Here is a 25,615-nt window from a genome sequence, read left to right on the forward strand (position 1 = left end):
CTTTTTCTGATTGGCTACTAAAAAAATAAAAAACATGTTTTTTTTTAAATACTGGTTGACTCAGGTACCGCTACCTATAGGTTTTACGCAACCCACAATGCTTTCGAAAACCACATGTGCGATTTTCACATTCTCTCTCTTGCTATGCGTGAAGTATTAGGTCTACAGAAAAAATCCACTAGACATTTCCGTAGGAACTTTATTGGAGCTAAATTTTGTAAAGGATACTTTTCCACTGGAGATCACAATTTTTTAGTTATTCAAGAAAAACGGGTTTGAAGGTCATTTCCTTGAATAATTCGAAAACTACGGCCTCTAGCGAAAACGTGTCCCAGTATAAAATTTAAGTAAATTAAATTTCCTACAAAGAGGTCCTACTCATTTTTTTGTTGGACTTACAATTTACGCGTAGCGAGTAGGAGAATATGAAAATCAGGCGCACGTTTTTTGGAAGGTGTTGCCGCTTGCATAAAAACCTATAGGTAGTGCCAGCTGAATCGCCCTGTATACAGTCTGTACAGACATACTGACATAACTTCTCAGCATATTCTCCACCCAAATTCAAACATCTGTTGTACTGTTGCCTTACCGCCTTTGTCCTTTCATGGAGGAATGATGCCGCCTGTTGTTTCAGTTGTTGAAAGCCTCCTTGAGCCCATCTGCGGTCGTGAAATACTGAGTAGCCAGCCAGGCCCTCATCTTGTGCAAAGGGATGAAAGCCGCTTGGCGTGGACGGAAGTCTCGCACGCAAAATTTTGTCAACATGTTGCACTAGTTCATCGCTCACACCTGTATGACATCCGTAACTACGTTTATAATGTACATCTGTGCCAGCCACATTGAACTTTTGCACCACTCCCTCAAGCAGCCATTCCTCACAACTAGGACTCTTGATGTTTTAAAAATATTGCATATACGATCCATCGATATTTGTGAAATATCAATATGGTCTGTCGACATATCGAAACGAAGTACCGATACATCGATATATCTAAGGGAAAAGCTTGGACACCGTCCTATAAAAATATCGGCTGCACATTGAAAATATACTGTCGGTTTTAGAGCTGAATATTCAAGTAATGATTTATTATTAGATATTTCTTAAATCAACGATCTAGCAACCTGGCTATCCCCCTTAGAGAGCCGGCTGGGTTGGTCGAGCGGTTAGAAGCGCTACAGTCTGGACCCACGCTATCGCAACGGTCGCAGGTTCGAATCCTGCCTCGGGCATGGATGTGAGTGATGTCCTTAGGCTAGTTAGTTTTAAGTAGTTCTAAGTTCTAGGGGACTGATGACCTCAGAAGTTAAGTCCCATAGTGCTCAGAGCCATTTGAACCATCTGAACCCCTTAGAGAAGTAATTGAAAGAAAAAACGATGCACGTTCACGCTTGACGATGACCACTGTGCTAAAAATGGCACTTGTATGTAAATGGCTCAACAAACGGTGTACGATGGGTGTGTTGTTCGGTTCCATCACGTATAGGATTTGTCCGGAACACTTCATGTCGACTTATCTGTCTTTTATTTCAGAAACAGCCAGCTAACCACCAGCTGTAGTGTCAAAATTGCATGGTGAAGTTAAATGTTGCAGTTCTTGTTGGTAGCACCGAGCGTCGATTACGTCAGCATTTTCCCTTATTCGTCTCCGCCCATCGCAAACGCAATCTTGTCATTTAGAATTTTGTTCATCATTTTCAGCAACTGCTGTTGAAGAATGCACATGATTTTTAAAGCAATTGGTGTGCTTTTTCTTCACATTCGAAACAGTGCAATGGGACTTTTTCGTTTGTGCCACATATACTTGCTTCTCATAGTGAAAGAAAATGATAGACGTGACTAAAGCTCAAAAATTAGGAAAACTCCTTCAAACAGTGAAAGCATAATTATGGTTTACTACAGTTTCAAAAGAACAACTTCAAATATTTACTGAAAATTGTGAAAACAAAATAATACAAAAGAAAAATATCGGTTCTCGTTATTGACTTTTTGGTATCAATATATCGATATATATGTGAAGAAAACATCGCCGACCTATATACCGATACTGTTTGGGAGAATATCGATAACTCGACATTTTATCAACAGCCCTGCTTGTAACCCCATTTCCGCACACACAAAACAATCGACGATGCACCTCGGCGGCGTCGGCTCCTCCAGCTTGCAGGAGACGAATGACAGAACGCACTTCCCAGATGGCGGAATACTCAATAACAACGTCGATTCCAGTAGCGTGTTGCTTACACACTGACGAACGCACAAGGGCCCGACTGGCGCAGTATTACGTTCGAAGTCATCTTTTTAACTCACGCAGCCGCCATGAAGGTAAAAGCTTTTGTTAACATTTAATAGCCTATTTGAGTTTAATTGATAACTAGTTTTGTGTTACTTACATTCATACAAACAATGTCAGCCTTCTATAGTTAGCTGCGTCATTACAAACCAAAAACGGATTCGTTGAAGAAAACGGAAAGGACGCGAAATGTCCCAGACAGGTTTGTAGCGTACAGTAAGGTATTCTACTTCTACCAGAACAGGAGGCCAATAATATCGATGATTTTAAAATTGTGATATAATGCCATGATCGGTAGAGGACGCATAAAGATATATAATGAACCCTGGACAACAAAATCCACTCGTAAACCAAGAAGCGGGCAACTGTAGCTGTGATGTCAATGATGATTATCGCCAATGATGATTCTTTTGCAATATGACGCGGAACCATAGCAATAACAGATATTAACTAAGACAGGCGACGTAAGCCTACAAAATTGTATGGAAGCTCTTACTGGACCTTCCAGTTTTCCGTTTCGTCCCTGTTAACCGCTGGGTCCCTTCTGCCCCCACAGTTCACTGGCATTCACCGGTAGGTCTTACAAATTAGCACTACAGTCAGTTTTTTATCAGTTACAGGCGTCGTATTCCTTAATATGAACATCAGCAGTGGCCAGTGATGTTACAGGCAAGAAACTAAGCATTGTGTCTTCAGCAGGCGCAACAGCGGGCTAGGATTTCACTGCATCCCACACCGCCTCTTGCTCCACTTTTTGCTCGCCTCACATGGAAAACGGTTGTAAGAAAACATGGTATGCAAGCAATGCCATCATGATGTCATTGTAGCTACTACGGTCACGAAAGTTAATAAACCAGTCAAGAAGGCTAGGAGAGAGTTGCTGCTAGATAGAGCAGATAAGCAGTTGTTAGCATCTCAGAGAGTGAGCTGACATCACTTAGTTCCAGTAAGAGTGGTTACGGACAAAGTTCAAGCAGACTGTAAATAGTGGTCTGGAGAGATGATGATGATGGTGTTTGGTTTGTGGGGCCCTCAACTGCGTGGTCATCAGCACCCGTACAAAGTTCCAATTTTTCTCACAGTCAATTTTTTTATGCAGTCCAACCTAGACACTGTCACAAATGACGATGATGAAAAGATGAGGACAATACAAACACCCAGTCCCTCTGCAGAGTAAATCCCTAACTCCTGGAGAGTTGTGTGCCTAGTAAGCGGGTAATGGATGGAAAAGATCCACCATAGCTTAATAACGAAATTCGGAAGATGCTCAAGAAGCAGAGGCCGCTACACTCTCGGATCAAAAGACAGCTCACAAACGACGGCAAGCGAAGGTTAGTAGAGATTCGTGCGTCTGTGAAAAGATATGTGCGCGAAACATACAACAACTACCAGCGTCACACCTTAGCAAAAGATCTGGCAGAGAATCCGAGAAAATGTGTAAAATCACCAAGTGGGTCTAAGGCTTCCAAAAAATGGTTCAAATGGTTCTAAACACTATGGGACTTAACATTGAAGGTCATCAGTCCCCTAGACTTAGAACTACTTAAACCTAACTAACCTAAGGACATCACACACATCCATGCCCGAGGCAGGATTCGAACCTGCGACAGCGCGGTTCCGGACTGAAGTGCCTAGAACCGCTCGGCCACCGCGGCCGGCTCTAAGGCTTCCATTCAGTCCCTTGTTGACCAGTATGGTGTGGCAGTTGAAGATGGCTAAACGAAATCCATAGTTTTAAATTTGACGTTCAAGAAAAAGTTCACGCAGTAGTTTCATACAAACATACTGTCATTTGACTATTGGACAGATTCACGTACGGAGGACACAGTACTAAGCATCCCCGACGTAGAGGAACAACTGAAAGATTTGAAAGCAAATAAGTCACCAGGTCCGGATGCGATCCCAGTTCGGTTTTACAAAGTATACTCTACCGCACTGGCCCCTTACCTAGTTTACATTTATCGCGAATCTCTCGACGAGCGCAAAGTCCCAAGCGACTGGAAAAAAGCGCAGGTGACCTCCGTATATAGGAAGGGTAAGAAAACGGACCTGTTAAATTACAGACCTATATCCGTAACTACTGTTTGCTACAGATTCCTAGAACACATTCTCAGTTCGAATATAATAAATTGGGACTGAGAAACTTGTGTCCACGAATCAGCATTGGTTTAGAAAGCATCGCTCGTGCGACACTCCACTTACCCTTTTCTAAAGGCTAATTCGTTTTTGATGTATGGCAATGTATAACTACATTTACTGTTATTTACCTGTGTGGTAATGTGGAGATAATTCGTGATTAGAGAAACAGTTAAGCTCATATTTAAGTTCATAAATAACCTCGTAATTCTTGAAAGTGATCAGCAATGCAAAAGTTAACCAGAAATGCAACATTAAATGTGTACTGCAACACTCGTTGTGGGAAGACAATCTGTTGTGTTAAATTCAAGAAAACTGTCCTGTTAGCAATAATAAAGCAATCTGACTGAGAGAAAGATATGAAATATGGATAGCTACCAAAAATGCCCTGTCTGAAAGTATGTCACTCTCAAAATGTTAACTGTATCAAACGTAAATTATAAATGAAGTACCTGTCTGCGCAATTAATAAATGCTGTGCTGCTGGTGTCTCCAACTACTGCAGCTGCTTTGATAGTAAAAAAAATAAAAATTCAACTACTCGCAATGTGATGTGTAATTCATGTATTAAACTATGGACACACTGACAAAACTTTTGTGCTCATAAATCTCACTGTTATAGTTATCATTGTCAATTAAAGTTCTGTTACTGAGGAACACGGGAGAGTAAAATTATGTACGTGAAACTTGAAATAAAGAGAGGAATTCTGATTGATGGAAAAACAATTAAGTAACTGTGTTAAGAAAACTTGACATCCTTAAGACAAAATATTTTCACACTTGTAATAAGAAAAATTCACTCTACATTAATAGTGGTAAAACCTGAACAAATTCTCTTTACTTTCTTACAAACACATATGCTGTCCACCTTTCAGGAAAAATCAGTAAATCACACATTTTTACATTGTCATAAAAATCCCAATTCTAAATCTCTGACCAAATTAATTACTACGCTTCGATGTCTTGCAAAATGCACTATTGCATTACCTTTTGAAGTCTCCTCAATGAATTCACAAAATATCTCTCCAGAAATGAAAAATGATGTTACAGATTCACACAGCGCAACCTAAACAAATCTTACTCCATTACAAGGCACAAGTCTACACACTCTCTCTCCCTCTCTCTCTCTCTCTCTCTCTCTCTCTCTCTCTCTCTCTCTCTCTCTCTCTCTCTCTCTGTCTCTCTCTCTCCAAGACTGTACTCCACTCACAGGCAAAGGTTCTACTAACAGTGTCTCTTTAGCAGAGATTTTGCCCGCTATTACTCAGATGCTATTGATGCTTTACATTTCTGCGTGACATACAAAACTTACTAAAACTACAGTTTTTTGTATAAAGCAAAGTCCTTACAACGGTGCCCTATTGCAGGCTGTTAACGAAGGTACGAGCGTATGGAATAAGTTCACAGATATGTGAGTGGCTCGAACACTTCTTAAGTGATAGAATCCAGTATTTTGTCCTCGACGGCGAGTGTTCATCAGAGACAAGAGTATCGTCAGGAGTGCCCCAGGGAAGTGTGACAGGACCGCTGTGGTTCTCTATATATGTAAATGGTTAGGCGGACGGGGTTGGCAGAAATCTGCGGTTGTTTGCTGATGATGCTGTGGTGTACGGTGAGGTGTCGAAGTTGAGTGATTGCAGGATGATACAAGATGACTTAAGCAAAATTTCTAGTTGGTGTTATGGATGGCATTAGCTCTAAATGTGGGAAAATGTAAGTTAGTGCGGATGAGTGGAGAACAAAACCCTGTAATGTTCGGATACAGCATTAGTAGCGTGCTGCTTGGTACAGTCACGGCATTTATATATCTGGACGTAACGCTGCAAAGCGATATGAGAAGGAACCAGCATGTGAGGACTATGGTAGGGAAAGCGAATGGTCGACTTCGGTTTGTTGGGAGAATTTTAGGAAAGTATAGCTCATCTGTAAAGGAGACCGTATATTGGAGGTTGGTGCGTGCTGTTCTTGAGTACTGATCGAGTGTTTGCGAATCGTGCCATGTCGGATTGATGGAGGCTATCAAAGCAATTCAGAGGCGGGGTGTTAGATTTGTTACCGGTAGGTTATAACAACACGTAAGTGTTACGGAGATGCTTCGGGAACCCAAATGTGAATTCTGGGAGGGAAGGCGACGTTCTTTTCGATGAACAGCACCGAGAAAATTCAGAGAACCGGCATTTGAAGCCAACTGCAGCATGATTCAACTCGTGCCAATATACGTTGCAGGTAATGATCACGAAGAAGAGATACCAGAAATTAGGTCTCATATGGACGCATATAGTTTTTCCTCTCTCGCTCTGCTTGGAATAGGAAAGCAAATGCTTAGTGGTGGTACAAGGTACCCTCTGCCACGCACCGTACGGTGGCTTGCGGAGTATCTGTGTTGATGTAGATGTGGACGTGACTCCAGAAACTACTGCAAATGGGGAGGCGTGGAGGAGAGCAGTGTTGATACCGCTCATGTTTAATTAGTGACTGCTTTGTGGAATTATTAACAGGAAACGAGTAATGACTGCCTTACTAAAAGCACGCCTAATCAAAAATTTAGGCATTATGAATAGCTATGGACTTCGTTGCTGATGAGATGGAAAGAATAATTGAGGTAGACCCAGACCAGTCGGAGCTATCCGAACTGGGGGCGATCCCAGACACTCGAGAAGTACTCCAGAACGGGTCGCACAAGTGTTCTGTACGCGGTCTCCTTTGTAGATGAGCTACGCTTTCCTAAAGTTTTTCCAATAAACCGAAGTCGACTGTTCGCCTTCCCTAATAGTGGTCTTTCGTGCTCGTTCCGTATCATAACGCTTCGCAGCGTTGCATGTAGAGATTTATTAGACGCTTTGTCAAGCAGCACTTCATTGATACTGTATTCAAACATTATAGAATTGTTTCTCCTACTCTTCTGTATTACCATAGACTTTTTAAGATTTAGAACAAGCTGCCACATATTACGCAAAATACAATTTCTGTCTAGTTTTCATGTATACTTCTACCGTCACTCAACGATACATTCTCGTATGTTAGAGCATCATCAGCGAACAGCCGTAGAGTGCTTCTCACCCTATCCGTCAGATTATTTATATTAATGCAGAACAAAAGCTTTTATATCACACTTTCCTGGGGCACTCCAGGCTACACCCTTCTTTCTGATGAACACTTGTTGTTGAGGACAACATATTGCGTTCCATTACGTAAGAAGTCTTCGAGCCACTCACTTATCTGGGAACGTATTTCGTGTGATCGAACCGTCGTTAAAAGTCTGCCATGGGGCACCCTATCAAATGCTTTCCAGAAATCTAGGAATATGGAATCTGCTGGTTGCCCATCATCCATTGTTCGCAGGATATCTTGCGAGAAAAGGGGAACCTGAGTTTCACTTTAACAACACTTTCTAACTCCTTGCTGTTTTGTGAACATCTTCTTTTCAGTTTTATGGAAACGTGTGATATTCGAACTGAGAATATATTAAAGAGTTCTGCAGCACTGCGTCGTTAAAGATGCGGGTCTGTAATTTTGCAGATCTGTTCGTTTACGCTACTTATATGCATAAGTCTTCTACGCTTTCTTTCAGTCGACTGGGCCCTGGGCGATAGATTCCGTACACACCGTCCTCCTCTTTGCCAATTGTCTCTAGTACGTCTTCATCGATTACTTCACAAACCCGATTCAGCTTCATTGCCCTACACCTCATTTTAATTCTTTCATTAACTTCTTCTTGTTCTTCTAACGCTAGTACAACAACTACTACTACTATTACTATACTACAACTAAACTGTCCGAACAGATCTCAGAAGACCCAACGGCACCTACCGACCACAGTGTCGTCCTCAGCCGATTAGGGTCAGTGGCATCCAAGTTCTAGCCAAGCCCGACACCGCTTAACGCCCGTGATATGACGGGAATAGATGTTACAGATGGTTCAAGTGACTCTAAGCACTATGGGACTTAACATCTGAGGTCATCAGTGCCCTAGACTTAGAACTACTTAAACCTAACCAACCTAAGGACATTACACACATCCATGCCTGAGGCAGGATTCGAACCTGCGACCGCAGCAGCTGCGCGGTTCAGGACTGAAGCGCCTAGAATCGCTTGGCCACAGCGGCCGGCTGATGTTACAAATGTGGCGAGGCCGTTGTCCCTATTACTACTGCTGATACTTTCATTGTAATAGCGTTCATTACGGAGTGCCACGTAGTGGCATATCCCAAACATACTCCTGTGAAGTATAGTTTAATCCAGGAAACCGGTAGCGTTCTTCTGATGATAAAAGGATTCTTGTGTAGCGTAAGTAGGCTTCTGATGTTGCCTTTGCATTGGGAGACTTCAACAAGACGTGAAAGTACTTTACCTCAATAGAAAGCTTGAATACCATGTTATGTGATGTCCGATAATGTAAAATAAACAGAGATATGGCGTAATGTAAAAACAATTTATTATTGGTGCTGCAGTTCGAAACTTCAGACTCTCATGAATATTTTCTGCCCGTGTGCAATACAGCATGCCATCGTTCAATCATCATATGGAAGATAAGGCGGCCTGTCCACTGGGAAGGATCAGGTTTATCGTCTTGTCCGTAATTTTGTACGCCATTTCACCGCGACTAAAAGTTTCGATAAAATTTTGCCTGCTTGTCTGCAGCGAGTCTTCTGAGCTCCTCTGCGGGCCAGTACTGTACTCTAAATAATTGTTATTCATGGTTTTGGAATTAATGCAGTGATATTGTTGGAAGCAATCCTTTGTTCTTCTGCCATTCCTACTCGAAAAAGTTGACAAACGCATATTTTTCTTCGTTTTCAGGTATTTACACACGGTTGTGTGAAAATGATATTCAATTATCTTGCAATTTTTTTCCAGTACTGCTGTCTGAACGAAGGAGCATCATTTTGATTTCATATATTTATATATTGGCACGAAATCTAATAATCTGTGGCCATAAAATTGTTTTCCAAATTAATTAAATGTACAACGATAAACTGCATATTTTTATTCGACGACTGTGGAAACTAGTTGAAGAGTTCATTGGTCCTCTGTTTCAGACATAATAGGAACTCAAAGGTGTGAAAGTCCCTGAAAAGACCAGTAAAGTGTAAATACCCTCCCTTTTCAATTTTTCGTTTTTTGAAGTTAGGGAGTTCACTCTAGTTTACAGCTATCTGACATGTTGCACCAGACACGCAGATGGCTATTACAATGAACCAACTGACCTGCACATTGCATCATTTACGTATGGAAGACTACTTTGTATGGACTACACCTAAATTTACAATGTGCAATCCATTGTACTGTACGTGGCGGAGGACATGTACGATTGTACCAGTTATTAATGTCTTTTCCCGTGCCATTCACATATGCAACGCATGAAGAACGAATGTTCAAATGCCACCGTGCGTACTTCAGTTAATGTAACCTTGCTCTCACGATGCTTACGGGAACTATACGTTGGGGGTTGTAGTACATTCCTTGGCTTAGCATTTAAGAACCGATTTTTGAAACTTTCTAAGTAGGCGTTATTGCGATAGATTACGTCTTTCTTCATGAGTCTTCCTTTAAAGTTTCCTCACCATCTCTGTGACGCTTTCACAGGGTCAAGGAATTCCTGACAATTGGTGCTGCCCTGATCTGAGCACAATCAATATTCCCAGTTAGTCCTGTTTGACGCGGTTATCACACACTTGTGCAGTATTCTAGGATGGGTCGCGAGAGTGATTTGTAATAAGTCTCCTTTGTAGACTGACTGCATTTCTGTAGTATTCTACCAATAAACAGAACTCTGCCAACTACTTTATTCACTACTGAGCCTGCGTGACCATACAATCTCATATCCCGACGTACTGTTACATCAAGGTATTTGTACGAGTAGATGGTTTCCAGCTATGACTACGTTCCCCTCGTTTTGTGAAAAGCACAGTTTTACGTTTCTGAACATTTAAAGCAAGCTGCCGATCTTTGTTCAACTTTGAAACCTTTTTAAGATATAATATCGCTAGCCATTTGTTGCCCAATCGCCCTCAGTTGAGTTAATAATTATCAACATCATATTATTAAGATGTGACTGAACATTTGTGCAGCGTGCTTCAGACAGTACTTGATCATAAATAACAGCATTATCTGTGACTGATTGTTCTGGAATGATAAAAAGTCACTCAAATTAACCGCGCTTTATTTGTACACATGTAGCAAGTTAATGGTCACCCACCAATGTCTCTCAGTACATGACTGATGATGCTTAGCTACGTTAGTCGGTTACCACCAACTATTTTGATGGTAGAGATATTTCAGTTATTTAGTTGCTTCACGCGACAGTGAAATAGATTTCTTCGGGCCACCTTAAAAGTGAGTTAGCGATGTGGTACTAGCTGCTGCTATTCACCTAACGCTCTGTGCTGTTCAAACTGCTTAGAACTCACAACTCTGCACTTTTTTTTAAAAAAAATAAAAGGTTTTTATTTCAACAACAACAACATGATACATAAGCAACCCACCTAATTTATACATGTGTTTACAATTACTACAGTATTTGTTAGTTAGTTACTTGGTACGATAGTTATTTTACTTCCATTATGCACCATGGGACTTAACTTCTGAGGTCATCAGTCCCCTAGAACTTAGAACTACTTAAACCTAACTAACCTAAGGACATCACACACATCCATGCCCGAGGCAGGATTCGAACCTGCGACCGTAGCGGTCGCGCGGTTCCAGGCTGTTGCGCCTAGAACCACTCGGCCACTCAGGCCGGCCTCCTGCCACCGGGCTGGCCCAAGATGTTTTGAGTCGCTGCAGTTTTATACTAATGGTGTTATCATAACTTATCCTACGTCTTAACCTAATTCTAATCCTACTGTCAAATCCGGTGTGTGTCCAATTCTGTCTGAGTGAGCACCCACCTCCTAGTCCTAGACGTGGCGGATCCCCGCCGTGAAGCAGCTGGCCAAATCCACGCCTTGGAGGAAAGGGACAGGTGCACAGAGTCTGGCCGGATTTAAGTCTGCTTTAGTCTGTTATTGGTTGTTTCTTAGGTATTCCTTTAGTACTTTGCTAGATATCTCATTACCACGGTTGTTTAAGATTTAGAAATGGTCCTCATGTCTGAGCAGATGGTACGTGTCGTTATTTAGTAATTGAGGTCCTAGTTGTGATGCGACGTCGTCGAAGAGGTGTCTCTCGTACACCACATGGTCTGGGGTACCCTGTGGGGCCCTACAGTCACTCGTTGGTGTAGCCCATTCCCCATACCGGCATAGGTATGCGGGGTAGGGTCTATGTCCAGTAAGGAAGTGCAACAGCCCTCTTGTTGGCTTGAGATGTTTGAGCTGGAGTCGCTCCTTGGTATCAGGCAGCAGTTCGTGTGTTCGACGTCCTGTTTCGTCAGTATCCCATTGCTCTTGCCATTGCTCCTCTCCCCTATGTTTAATTTCAGATTTAGTGCCCAAGTGTGTTCCCATTAATTCAACTATTCTTTCCATTTTACGCTTTTTAGCTCAATACCATGCAGCCTGTTTCCTGATTTTGATATCGAAGGATATTATTGCATGCAGACCACATAACTTAACTGTCGTACAGTTTCTTCTTCGTGACAGTTCTCCACAGACACTGCAAGAGCAACGAAGACGTTCCTATACCATTTTCTCTGGGACGTCTTTGATCTCCCACCACACAGCCCGAAAACAGCCCAATAATCTTATGATATCCTGCACTTTTGCTTCACGTAATTATTTTACATGAATTTTCAAACACGAATATAGTGAAATACGAGGGTTATTCGGAAAGTAAGTTCCTATCGGTTGCCCAATGGAAACCACTGTGAAATGAGAAACTTTTTTTTTTTTTTTTTGCATGAGTTAACTACACCTTCCAATAGCGTTCTCATCATAGAAGGCAGCGTGCTTTCCGCCAATTCTCTACGCTGGTATGCAGCTCGTTGTCTGTGCTAAGATGTAGTTTTCGTAGCCAGCGGTTCATGTATGCAGAGATGAAAATCATAAGGAACCACTTTCGGGCTGTGTGATGGGCGATCAAAGACTTCCCATCGAAAATGCTACAGGAACGTCTTCGTTGCTTCTGCAGTGTCTGTGGAGAACTGTCATGAAGAAGAAACTGCATGACAGTTATGTGGTTCAAAATGGTTCAAATGGCTCTGAGCACTATGGGACTTAACATCTGTGGTCATCAGTCCCCTAGAACTTAGAACTACTTAAACCTAACTAACGTAAGGACATCACACAAATCCATGCCCGAGGCAGGATTCGAACCTGCTGCGACCGTAGCGGTCACGCGGTTCCAGACTGAAGCGCCTAGAACCGCACGGCCACACCGGCCGGCGACAGTTATGTGGACTGCATGAAATCATGCAAAGACTCCGGGCATACTTGGCGGAAGATACTATTTTCTAGGCATCTTTACGTGCTCACTGTGCTCCCAGAACTCGAGAGAGCGACGTGACGCTACCGACGAGCATACTAGAGACACTGGCTGTCGTAGAGGCCCCTTATTGCTAGAGTGCCCGCACAACCGACACGCAAGATGGGTTGCCGACCCCCTTTCAGGAGGGCAGAGAGAACCATCGCCAGCAGAGACAAACAATAACATAATTTCCAAATAAACATGCAACTACTTCGCCAGACAACATGTGACAGTGTTCCACCAATCGGAACTCACATGAATAGTGTAACACTCCGCCGACCTGGCTTTATAAGCACACCTAGACCATCAGATCGGCCCCAACGCCTTTCGTTTTCTCCTCTCCTCTCCCCCCCATTTTCTTCCACCTCCTCTGTGCAGGTCCCCCCTCCCATTTGCCCTTGCCTGTGGAGGGTCATCTTCGTGCCGAACTTTTAGTGCAGTTTTCCTTGTGATTGTTAAGTGTTGTGCGTCTTTTCCGAAGTGTTGCGAACGGACATCATGCTGTCGCAGGTTGTGATTTTTTTATATCTCTTGCGAACAGAAACCAGACAGTCGCCGTTTTTTTTAAATTGTCTGTCTACTTTGTCCCTGTCTGCTTCCTGTGTATTTTATTATCATCGCCCACCATTAGTTTAATGTTTTAACTTTCCACAATTTTCCGCCGTTTTACATTTTACGTCACCATTTTATCGCCTGTTTTTATTGTTTCGTATCTTCCTATGTTTTAAAAATTCTGTAGGCTGAAGAGCGGCGTAGTATGGTGCTGCCATTCCACCCCCTTCGGGGGGAATCGAAATCCAAAAAAGGAAAAAAAATCAGACCGGAAATGTTTACCAACCGCTAGGAACAGCTCCGGCCACTATTTACGCCGGCCATAGCATTGTATTTACTCGCCGTAACTTTGTAGTAGCACGTTATATTTTTTAGAGTAGATTTTGGTCAGTATTTTCTTCCATTGTCCAGTTTCCTTATCTGGTTTGCCACCACAAGAGTTATGGTTTTCTTTCTGTTTGTTCTTGTGTTTAACACTTAGTGTATGCCAAGAAGGCGTTTTTCTTTAATTATAATAAAGTGTGTTCAAATTGACTATCAGTTCCTCCAACCACAGCAGACAACACTGGCCAACGCGTCTGTGAAAAGCTTCATCGTATTTTAGCTGTGGTTCCCATTTCGTGGCAGATCGAGACTTACTTTCCGAATAACCCTCATACTTCTCTTGTCGCTTCCAGATTCATTACGCTCCAAAATTAAACTTCTGTTCACGCTTCTCGGCTGCAGCCTGACGGTCACGCTTGGTCACTATCAACTGACTGACTCAATCCAATGTCTCGAAAATCAGCGTTGTCTACTTGGGATTTCCCGACTGTTGGCTCGTAACCGTAACTTCCTAACTCTTTTAGGACATCAGAAATGAGATGGTAATGGCGATCTTTAGTGCGGGGTGTCGATGATGGTACACTTGCAAGACCTCCGCATCGTTCATGTAGTGGGTTGATGCGTAAATTCGTTGGATTTTTCATAAGTTTAAGAAACACAACAGATACACATGACAAAGATTTTAGTCATCCAAGTGTATTCTCCTTCACCCTTTACAACAGTCTGCCAAGGCTGGAGTAATTTTTCGGTTCGCGACTGTAGAAGTGACGTGGTTTCGAGGCGAAGAACTCGTCCAGCCACGTTCGGACCCCATTTTCATTCGAGAGGGAAGTTCGTTCAAGGTTGTTTGATAGAGAGTGCAAAAGCTGAAAATGTGAGGGCGCAAGCTCAGATGAATAAGGTGGGTGCGGAATGACTTGCCAATACGTCTCCTGTACAGTGTTCTTTGTCGGTCTAGCAGAATGAGAGCGGATATCATCGTGGAGTAGAATCACTTCACGCTGTCTTCTTGGTCGTTACTCTTGGATTGCGTCTCCTACACGTCTCAGTTGTTCACAATATATGACAGTAGTGGTGGTTTCACCTCGAGAAAGCAGTTCTGAGTACACCACAGCGTCGCTATTGCACTAGATGCATGACATAATCTTTTGTGGATGCGCGCAGCTCTTTTTACGGGGAGCTCTTGCTTTCTTTGGGCTCACCCGTTCCTTTTTTTCATTTATGTCAGCGTAAAGACACAATTTCTTGTCATCAGTAACGATACAGGATGGGAATGGCCGGCGTTGTTCACGAGCCAGTTGATGTCGAACAAGCAGAGATGTACACTTGGCCCCCCGCTGATTTTTGTGATTTTTGTTTTAGAGCATGCGGTGCCCCCACACACGATTTTTGAACCTCCCCTTGCAAATGTCGCACGAAGATGGAATGGTTGCAATTAATCACAGCTGCCTGTTCTCTAGTACCGTGACGTGGATCATTGAGTATTAATGCGTTTAAGCTATCTTCATCTAACCGCGAAGGTCTTCCTGAACGTGGAGAGTCACTAATGTCAAAACGACCCTCCTTAAAACCAGGAAACCATTTTCTTGCCGTGTTGTGTCCAGTGGCATTATCCCTTAAATGGCGCAAATGTTTCTGGCTGCCTCCGCTGCTGTCACCCATCTGCTGAACTCAGACAGAAGACTATGTCGGAAATGTTTAGATTTCTCCAAGTGGCACTCCTTTTTCTAGCGTCCACAGCTCCAGTCACTGCCTCCAAACGACAAAATGACAATATGTAGACTCAAATAGCAACAGTGAACTACAAATAAAAAAATCGCACCCGATAAATAAACCCTTAGCAACCGAAATACCAAGATGAAAAACGAAAATGCTACAAACTTTTGGAGCAACCTACGAGTAATACATCGTCGCGGAGGAATGGGAGCAGCAAAGCACCTCTATGAAAAACGGGTTGGCTCATGGTTAATTTCGTGCTGTAGCTAGTTATTTAATATGCAACTTATAATTACACAACGTTTCATACTGGCCCCTCAACAGGGCTGCCGGCCGGTGTGGCCAAGCGGTTCTAGGCGCTTCAGTCTGGAACCGCGCGACCGCTACGGTCGCAGGTTCGAATCCTGCCTCGGGCATGGATGTGTGTGACGTCCTTAGGTTGGTTAGGTTTAAGTAGTTCTAAGTTCTAGGGGACTGATGACCTTAGAAGTTAAGTCCCATAGTGCTCAGAGCCATTTGAACAACAGGGCTGGTAAAGTTAGGTGGTCAGTCGGTACTGACATCTGCACATTAGAAATTCAGTGAGTCACCTCGGCGAATGTAGTGGTGCGTCGTGTTACTTGACCGGTGTAGCGGCGCTGTTTATAGGTGGCTTTCGGAAAATGTTCTTAAAAATTGGTTTCAATTACTTCAGTACGTCCACACATTCCGCTGCCTCGTCTAAGGTGGCACACAAATTACCTTAGCAAAAATGAAAGAAACAAAAAAAAACTGCGAAAAATTTACTGCATTGTCTGTTTCTCCAGATTGCATGATGTTTACTGTTGATTTCCTGAACATTCATCCCACGCATCTGGATATTAACTGATGTAAAATTTATGAAGAATAATTTATTTTTAAATAGTACTATGAGAGAAAATGATTGCAAATCCGAACTACAACTGCAAGTATAAGTTCCTGATCCATCGTTGACAGAACACGGCTTAGGGACCAGCTGTATTCACACCCACTAACCGTATCTGTATCGATCCCTTCAAACACTAACGTTTCTATCTCAGAGTAATAGCCAATGTCCCTTGTTGGATATTCCAATCTCTGTCTTCCCCTACACTCTCCACACCTGCATCAAGTACCTGGGACGTTATTCCCTGGCGCCTTAACAAATATCCTATCATCCTGACCCTTCTTCTGGAAAATGTTTTCCACACGTTCCTCTCCTCACCGATACTACGAGGAACCTACTTATTTCTATCTTATCTGTCTACCTAACTTTCTACATACGAGGTTGAGTCAAATGAAAACCGTATATGTTTTTTAAAAATATTATTTATTGTGCAGAAGTGGTACAAAGTTGTATCACTTTTCAACATAATCTCCCCACACTCAATGCAAGTCCTCCAGCGCTTACAAAGTGCATAAATTCCTTTAGAAAAAAATTCTTTTGGTACTCCGCGCAACCACTCATGCACCGCTTGGCGTACCTCTTCATCAGAACGGAACTTCTTTCCTCCCTTTGCGTCCTGGTTTGGTCCAAACATATGGAAATCACTTGGGGCAAGGTCTGGTGAGAATGGTGCATGAGGAAGACACTCAAAATGCGGGTCTGTGATTGTTGCAACTGTTGTACGGACAGTGTGGGGCCTTGCATTTTCATGTGGCAAAAGGATACCTGCTGACCGCAATCCACGTCGCTTTGATTTGATTGCAGGCCGCAGATAATTTTTTATGAGATCTGTGTATAATGTACTGGTGACAGTGGTCCCTCTAGGCATGTAATGCTCCGAAATGACGCCTTTTTCGTCCCAAAAGAGAGTCAGCATAACCTTCGCTGCTGATGGATCTGTTCGAAACTTCTCTGGTTTTGGTGATGAGGAATGGCGCCAATCCTTGCTCGCTCTCTTCGTTTCCGGTTGGTGGAAGTGAACCTAGGTTTCGTCCCCAGTAACGATTCTTGCAAGGAAGCCATCACTTTCTAATTCAAAGCGCCGAATAAGTTCTTCACAAGCATCAACACGTTCGTTCTCTCATTTCAGGAGTCAGCTGCAGTGGCACCCATCTTGCAGACAATTTGTGAAGCTGGAGCACATCATGCACAATGTGGTGTGCTGACCCATGACTAATCTGTAAATATGCTGCAATGTCATTCAGTGTCACTCGGCGGTTTTCCTTTACTATGGTTTCAACTGCTGCAATGTTCTGTGGATTCACAACTCGTTGTGTCTGATCTGGACGAGGAGCGTCTTCCACTGAACTTGAACATTTGCGAACTTCCTACTCCATTTGTAGACTTGCTGCTGTGACAAACATGCATCACCGTACTGAACCTTCATTCCTCGATGAATTTCAATAGGTTTCACACCTTCACTCCGAAAAAACCGAATAACAGAACGCTGTTCTTCCTTGGTGCAAGTCGCAAGTGGGGCGGCTATCTTTATACTGATACTGTGACGGTATGTGTGCATCTGCACTATGCTGCCACCTACAGGCCATTCTGCACGCTGGTGTATACGACCCGGGCCAACCGGGAGATCCGGGAAAAACCCGGGAATTTTTTCATCCGTGAGAAAACCGGGAAAAACTCCTGAATTTTTTAGAATTCCGGGAATTTTTCATTGTTTTAGTTTTCAGCTAAATTTTTGTGATTTTTGACTGGTAAGAATCAATACTCTAACAAAGGATATTACTGAATCCCGCTATTGCAGAATAATACTGCAGCAACAAAACATGAACGAGAGAAAAAAATCGAAAACAAAACTTAAGCTGCAACGGAAATGCGCTGTATAGAACAACAAAAGATAGTGCTCATACAAGCGTCTGTCAACAGCAAAGTGTGTCAAAGGCCTTAGAAAGACTATGCAATGCTTCCTAACAACAAATTGCCTCCGATGACCGCGACGTGACAACTGTTTAAATTAGATTCGTTTGAGCAGTGGCGGGCGGGCTCTTGCGCAAGCGCAGTTGAGTCGCGTATGAGTAGTACCTTCTTTCGCTTCTGGTTACGGAAGTATGGCTGGGGGCCACTACTTAATATTGCCCCGGTTCGGTAATATAGTAAATCTGGCGCTGATGCCCAGAACAGTCCGAGTTGTGGTGCGGAGACGGATCGCCTCCACGTGACCCGTGTTTACGTTCAGTGATTTTGTTGTTTCCTCTTAGTTTATTGCTCTCACATTAAATGATAATAAACGGATTTTTGCCGCCGGAAGTTATCAAATGAATTACACTACTTTGCATAATTACGGAAGGCTAAAATATGTTATTAGTTTTAGATTTTATTTCCACCTTCCTGACAGTCAAGCATTAATTGCCTTGCAGAACAATCAAGTTATTTTTGTCGGTTTGCTAAAGAGATTTGGCCTTCATTAATCTTTTCTGTTTTATTTGAAACGAGTAGAAGAATTTCGCTGCCCAGAGAGCTATTGGCTAGTTTCAACTGTTCGCTGCATTTCAAGTGAACGTATGTCATTATGCCATAATAAAGAACCAAACATCAGATAATGCAGTACTGGTACTCCAAGAAAATTTACATACGAATTTGGACATATGAATGTGCATTTTAAGCCGAATTATGCATTTTAGCATGGTTCACGAAATTCCGATGCTCTTGAAGTATCCTCTGATGTCTTTTTCCTTTTATGACATAATGTAAGATCTTTTAATGTTTAACACGTACGAACATATGGGCTTCCTGCGTCATTGTAGCTGCGTAAGCGCGGTGACGCCTATTATCTGGCGCTCTCTTCCAACTGCTGAAGCGAACATATTTCTAACAGGTCGCAGGAAAATATTGCGAATGGTGGTTTGAAAACCGTTACATTCAAACCAAATTTCCATTTACGCAATATGAACTATGTGCGAGAATGTACGATGAATTACTTAAATCACAAAACGTTTGACTCTCATTTAAATATCAGCTCTTTGAGGACGACCATTTGGAAGAATTTCGCTGCCAGAAGATCAAACAATTACGTCGTTATTAAAAATTTTATTCGCACATTTGTGTGATGTATCTTAAAGTGTAACACGCGCAAAAAAGATCAACATTATATGTGGAAGCTTGGCTTCTCTTCCAGCTTATTAAGCTTAGATTAATCTTAGAGAACAATATTATATGTGAATGCTATGTATATTAATTTAAACCATTAACTTTTCTTCTTTGTGTGTTCGCGCTACTTAAGAGTGATCTTGCTATTGGCTTACTACATCACGTGTCCTATGATGTCATCAGCTGGCGAGATCACGTGTCAATGAGCTTTGACTGGCTTACAAAAGCGCCTCGCAATCTCGATTTCAATGCTTCCGAAAGTGACGTGCGGTGTTTGGTGGAATTCAAATTTATACCTTCGTAATACGAAAATATGCAGCGTACATGTTGCTGCCCGTCGAACGTCTTTCAAAACGTCGGTATATAAAAACATAAACATTCAAAGAATTGATGAGTTTTACGGTGCTGAGGAAGAGCATATTGTCACTTAACATGGAAAAAGTGTATTTTCACCCGGGAGAAAGTGTATTTTTAACTGGGAAATCCGGGAAAAATCCGGGAAATTTTTTTCCTTGTCCACGTATACACTCTGCAACTTACAGGTTAACGGCGGGAAATTTCGATTCGTTATTACAAATTTAAGGTTTTCATTTGACTCACCATCGTACTTCCATAACCCCACATCTTAAACTCTTCAATTCTGTTGATTTTGTATTTTCCCACTTTTCCTTTATTCATTTCCATACAATCTGTCCTCTAAACGTACACTCTCAAAAAATATGTTTCCTCAAATTAAGGCCAATGTTTGATATCAGTGGACATCTTGTGGCCAGGAATACCCTCTTTGCTAGTATGCTTTCTATTTTCTCCTTACATTGTCTGTCATATGTTATTTTACTTTCAATGTAGCAGAATTCTTCGTTGCGTCTGCTTCGTACTCCATAATTCTGATGTTAAGTTTCTCACAAATCCCATTTCTGCTGCTCCTCATTAACTTTCTCTTTCTTCGATTTATTCCCAGTATATAGCATATGCTTGTTAAACTGTCATTGTATTCATAGGGCCCTCTAGTTCTCCCTCACTTTCACTGCGGATAGCAATATCATCAGCAAATCCTTTCACGCTGAATATGCATCCCACTCCTGAACCAGTCTTTCATTTCCGTCATAGCTTCTTCTATCTATAAAATGAACAGCGATTTTCCCTCTTTGTTATTGCACATTTTGTATATTACCCGTCATTACCTACAGCTTACAGCTGTTTCTTGAAAATTTCGAACTTCATTCACAATTTTATTTTGTCGAACGCTTTTTGTAGGTCGACAAATCCTATAAACTTGTCTCAATCTTTCTTATAGTTGGGCACACACGAACGAATTTTAGCGGCTGGTGACGGACATTTCCGGTGGATTCTTGAATACCTGCAGTCAAAAAATGGCTCTGAGCACTATGGGACTTAACTTCTGATTTCATCAGTCCCCTTGAACTTAGAACTACTTACACCTAACCAACCTAAGGACATCGCACACACCCATGCTCGAGGCAGGATTCGAACCTGCGACCGTAGCGGTCACGCGGTTTCAGAATGTAGCGCCTAGAACCGCTCGGCCACCCCGGCCGGCACCTGCAGTCGCCGCCCGTGTGTTAGTGGAGACGACCTTCACACCGTTACCCGCTGTTCTGGGAATTACCGATTCGGCCTAGAACTGACGTGGTCGGGGAAGGGGGGGGGGGGGCTGGACGACAGTAGGAGACGACGGGCCTGAAATCGGCGGGTCAGACCCGTCAGAGATACTCGCGGAACTGGTTCACGGTGGAAATCTGATCCTGTGTAACGAGTTAATGTCTAGTTTCCATCACCGAGCGCAACATCAGTTCTGCGTCGCTGTCGCCTTCCCCTGTCCCAAATCCAAAATAATCACTATCGCTAGGTTATCTTCTTCAAATTCGAATGAATATATTTAGGATTGCATCTGGCGAGATGTGCGTGTCTTAGACACAGCCACGTCTGAACTACTGAAATTGCGGGAATCAGCTTAGCCGTAAATACTAGGATTACTCTTCAACGCTATGGATTTCCCGTGCAGTCTATGCCTTCGTCAGGGCTCTTGTTATGAGGTTCTTAATTCAATGTCTCCAGCGTACGGAACTATTGGTTGCACTCGAGGGCAGTTGCCCATTGCGGCCACCAGGCATAAGTGCAGCAACGATTGGCCGTAGCCGACCGGAGTGGCCGAGCGGTTCTAGGCGCTACAGCCTGGAACCGCGCGACCACTACGGTCACAGGTTCGAATCCTGCCTCGGGCATGTATGTGTGTGATGTCCTTAGGTTAGTTAGGTTTAAGTAGTTCTAAATTCTAGGGGACTGATGACCTCAGATGTTGAGTCCCATAGTGCTCAGAGCCATTTGAACCATTTGATTGGCGGTACTTGCACACAACCTCGCGTATAAACCTGCCGCACTATCCTGCAAATCACCAACACACGGATTGTATATATCACATCCATGATTTCTTCTGATTCCGAATATCAGAGTGCGTCATATGTCACTTCAGAGCTCTCTCCATTTCCATAGTCGATATTCTAATCGGGTCCAACTGCATTAACTTTTGTGAACATTTAAACACGAAAGCAGAGACTTGTTAAGGACATAAATTTTATACGTCTTACTGAGTACACAGGAATTGTAGAAGAACCGTGATTCCTTACCCAGAGTCATTACTTGTTTATTGACGTACGATACGAGCATGCGTGGGTTTGTATTATCGAGTCGAAGCGCGTAGAGCGCTGTATCACTAATGTCAGTTTAGTACCACTCATGAAGCAGATCCCAGTGGTGGTGATCGAAAGGCTGCGGTTGAGCGTGTTGCCTTCGCTGCGGGCAGGCCATCAACGATAGCCGTAATAACAATTGTTACCGAGAAAGTGAATTTAATAGTGAATACAAACGGGAGTCGTGTGACAATTACACGAGTGAAAATAACGTCAGTGTTCGCGTTTACAGCATCAGTAATCCTTAGATTGCCCTGGATCTTCGATTGTAATGTTAGACGTACACTATCTGAAGAAAAAAAAGTGAACCATCCAGAATGGGAGGAGAAAACGAAATGGAACTTCATGGATTGACAGGGTATATGCTTTTCTTTCAGTGATTACAAAGTTGAATAAAATTTTCAAAACACCTGGCAATATGAACCCACTTATCAGTGTGTCACTGCACCCTCTCTTATCCGATGCGTGTGCTGATCCGAATGGGAAGGGTGTCATAAGCGCGTTGTATATCCATCTGAAGCAAGGTGGCCAACAACTATTGTAACTAAGTTTAACTCCATCCTATGACTAGAGGGCGGGACTCCAGCTAGTCCATTTCCAATAATAAAATACCAACAGCCGTAATTTTGGTTTTATTTACTAGGCAACCAGTTTCGACATTACATTATGTCATCTTAAGGCCTGTGTATATCGAGAAACCCTCGTGTTAGAAACCAATGCAGCCCTGTCAACTGCTTTCTAACACGAGGATTTCTCGATATACGCAGGCCTGAAGATGACATAATGTAATGTCGAAACTGATTGCCTAACATATAAATCCAAAATAACTGCTGTTGGTATTTTATTATTGGGACTGCTGTAACTGGTCCTTCATATCCTGGATAATACCACTGGGATAGATTTGGCTTCTGAGCTGGCCTCACACATTTTCTATCTTGGACATATTCTGGGATCTCACTTACGCGCGGGAGTACCTCAACATAACACAGATTGTTCAGAGAGACGCAATGCACTGTTGAAGAATGGCACCACGATGCTGTTGCATGAGAGATACCGCATGGGAATGCAGGATGTCCGTGACATACAGTTGTGACATCATAGTCTGTCAGTATCAGCCATCACCTGAAGGTTAATTATGGCAGTAGTAACACCGTTGTGCGTCTCCGAAACAATGGAGGAACGGATTCCCCAGGGAGCGGCCATACCCGCCGACGACGGTCATCTGGGGTCGTGCAAAATCGCGATTCATTGCCGAGTGCGATGTGACGCAATTCGTCAGCACACCATCCTTCCCGGACACAGCACCACTCCACACGCAGCCGTTTGTGTTGTGGTGTTAACGGCAGCCCACGCGCTGGATGGTAATTCCCTAGTCCGGCTGCTACAATTAGTCACAAATGCGGAATGACACAGAAGGTTGCAGGGCTTCCATTACTTGTCCTGTGTGGGAAGCGCATTCTTGAAGCAGTTAAGATGTGGTTGGTGAACAATACAGTGATCCTCCCTTGTGGTGGTCACAAGTAGTCGACTGGAACCTTGACGTACGGTACGTCTTTTCCTTTGCTCCCCTACAGGCCAAAGTCGGCCCCACGTATCTGGAGACTACACGATTTATCAGCCAGGCAAATGGATATCCTCAACGAGGCCCTTGTCAAGCTCTGTCGCATGCTAAAAATGTTGCCTGCGTACGTGGCATATACGTGTTCCTCATAGTGATAACTCAATGCATGACGCTGTTCACGTCCCTTATATATCATACCGGGTGTGGTAACAGTACCAGACCCAAATAGCACTAATTAACTGTGTTGGCGGTCTTACCTGTCACATATACATTCTAATCACTTACGACCCTGCAAATGGTGTGTAAGCGTACGAAATCACATTGGCATTGCTTTCTGAGGGCTTCAGTTTTCTTGTCAGGCAGTATACGTGTCATCAGAGCGTCTCATGATGATTGATACTTTATTTATGACCCCTCTTGAAGTTAATTGTCATTAATTTGTGTTTACAGAGAATGAAATTGCTTGTTTTAAAACTCATCAATATCGTTGACTACAGTGGAACCTAACTTCACACCAACATTAACATGCAGCCCTGGAATACTACTATAACATATCCATTCCGAGCCGATCACCCTCGTCCGTTAGCCACGGTCATGAACTAACTTTGTGCTTCTTTCCTGTTTCAATTACCAGCGCCGGAAAACCAGCAGGGAGCCTTACGTAATACACAATTGATGAGGGCTACCAAAATGTACAAAATCTCTAACTTTCAGAACTCAGTACGGTGTGTCGTTACATTTCAGGTGATTCACATCCCTCCTTGTTCACATTTGTAACGAATAACGCTGGAGGAAAATTCACGCACACCTGTTTTTTTTTCAGTATTTCATACAGTACGTCAATATTAACTTTCAACTCCTTTACGTAACCGGCAACGTTTCATATTGACCTGCGCAATTATTGCAGTAATTACGGATATTTTTCTTGAGACGTAAAAATTAGCTACACAATTAAGACAATCTCACCTCATTTAAATTATTAACAATCTTGTGTAGTAACAGCGTAGAAATTGTAACGCTTTTATAAAATACGACAGGCGTTCTTAAGTACTGCAACATTTTTTCTCTGAAAGCAGGTTATTTTAGTAAGGATTTCAAGACAACCTCCCACTCTTTTGGCTACAGACCCCATTTTTCAACGTAATTTCCGTTCAGTACCTTGTTGGGAGGACTACTCTAGTGGTCGACGTCGGAGCCAACGACTTATTACATCAGTACATCCCATCATCCACGTACTGCTCGGACAGCGCACTCTTCATTCCGCCAAACTGATGGAAATCGAAAAGTGCAAAATCCGGGCTGTTGAATCGATTAAGAAGAACAGTCTAATGAAGTTTTGTAAGCTCCTCTCGTGTGCGCAGATTTATGTGAGACCTTGCGTCGTCATGGAAAAGGAGAAGTCCGTTTGTGTTTTTGTGGCGACGAACACGGTGAAGTCGTTTTCTCAATTTCCTGAGGGGATCAAAGTAATCTTCAGAGTTGCTCATTGCACCATGAGGGAGGACACCGAGCAGAATAACCCTTTCAGACTCCCAGAAAACCGTTGTCATGACTTTACCTGCTGAGTGTACTGCTTTGAACCTTTTCTGCAGAGGAGAGATGGTGTGGCATCATTCCATGGACCACTGGTTTATTTCTGGTTCGAAGTGATGAGCCCCTGTTTCATCACCTGTGACGATGTTCGATAAAAATTGTCACGATTAGCCTCGTAACACGCAAGCAGATCTGCACAGATGGCCCTTCGTTGCTCTTTATGGCCGTCTGTTACACGATGAGGAATCCAGATGGCACAAACCTATGAGTACCCCAATTGGAGGGCAAGTTTGTCGGCACTGCCAGCAGAGAAGTTCAGTTAAACAGTGAGGAGTTTGATC

At 42.9% G+C, this 25,615-nt stretch overlaps 1 protein-coding gene and 1 non-coding gene across 2 annotated transcripts in view; one reads left to right on the plus strand and one right to left on the minus strand.

Moving 5' to 3' along the window:
- LOC124712377 overlaps positions 1-25,615 on the plus strand; it is a 395,369-nt gene that overhangs the window by 144,884 nt on the left and 224,870 nt on the right. The gene's annotated exons all lie outside the window — the stretch shown is intronic.
- Positions 11,082-11,165, minus strand: Trnas-gga. Its single transcript is given in 2 exon segments — positions 11,082-11,116; positions 11,126-11,165. It is a non-coding gene; the product is annotated as a tRNA-Ser (tRNA).

The sequence above is a fragment of the Schistocerca piceifrons genome, chromosome 8 (genome assembly GCF_021461385.2).
Source record: "Schistocerca piceifrons isolate TAMUIC-IGC-003096 chromosome 8, iqSchPice1.1, whole genome shotgun sequence".
In the NCBI taxonomy this organism is placed as follows: Eukaryota; Metazoa; Arthropoda; class Insecta; order Orthoptera; family Acrididae; genus Schistocerca; species Schistocerca piceifrons.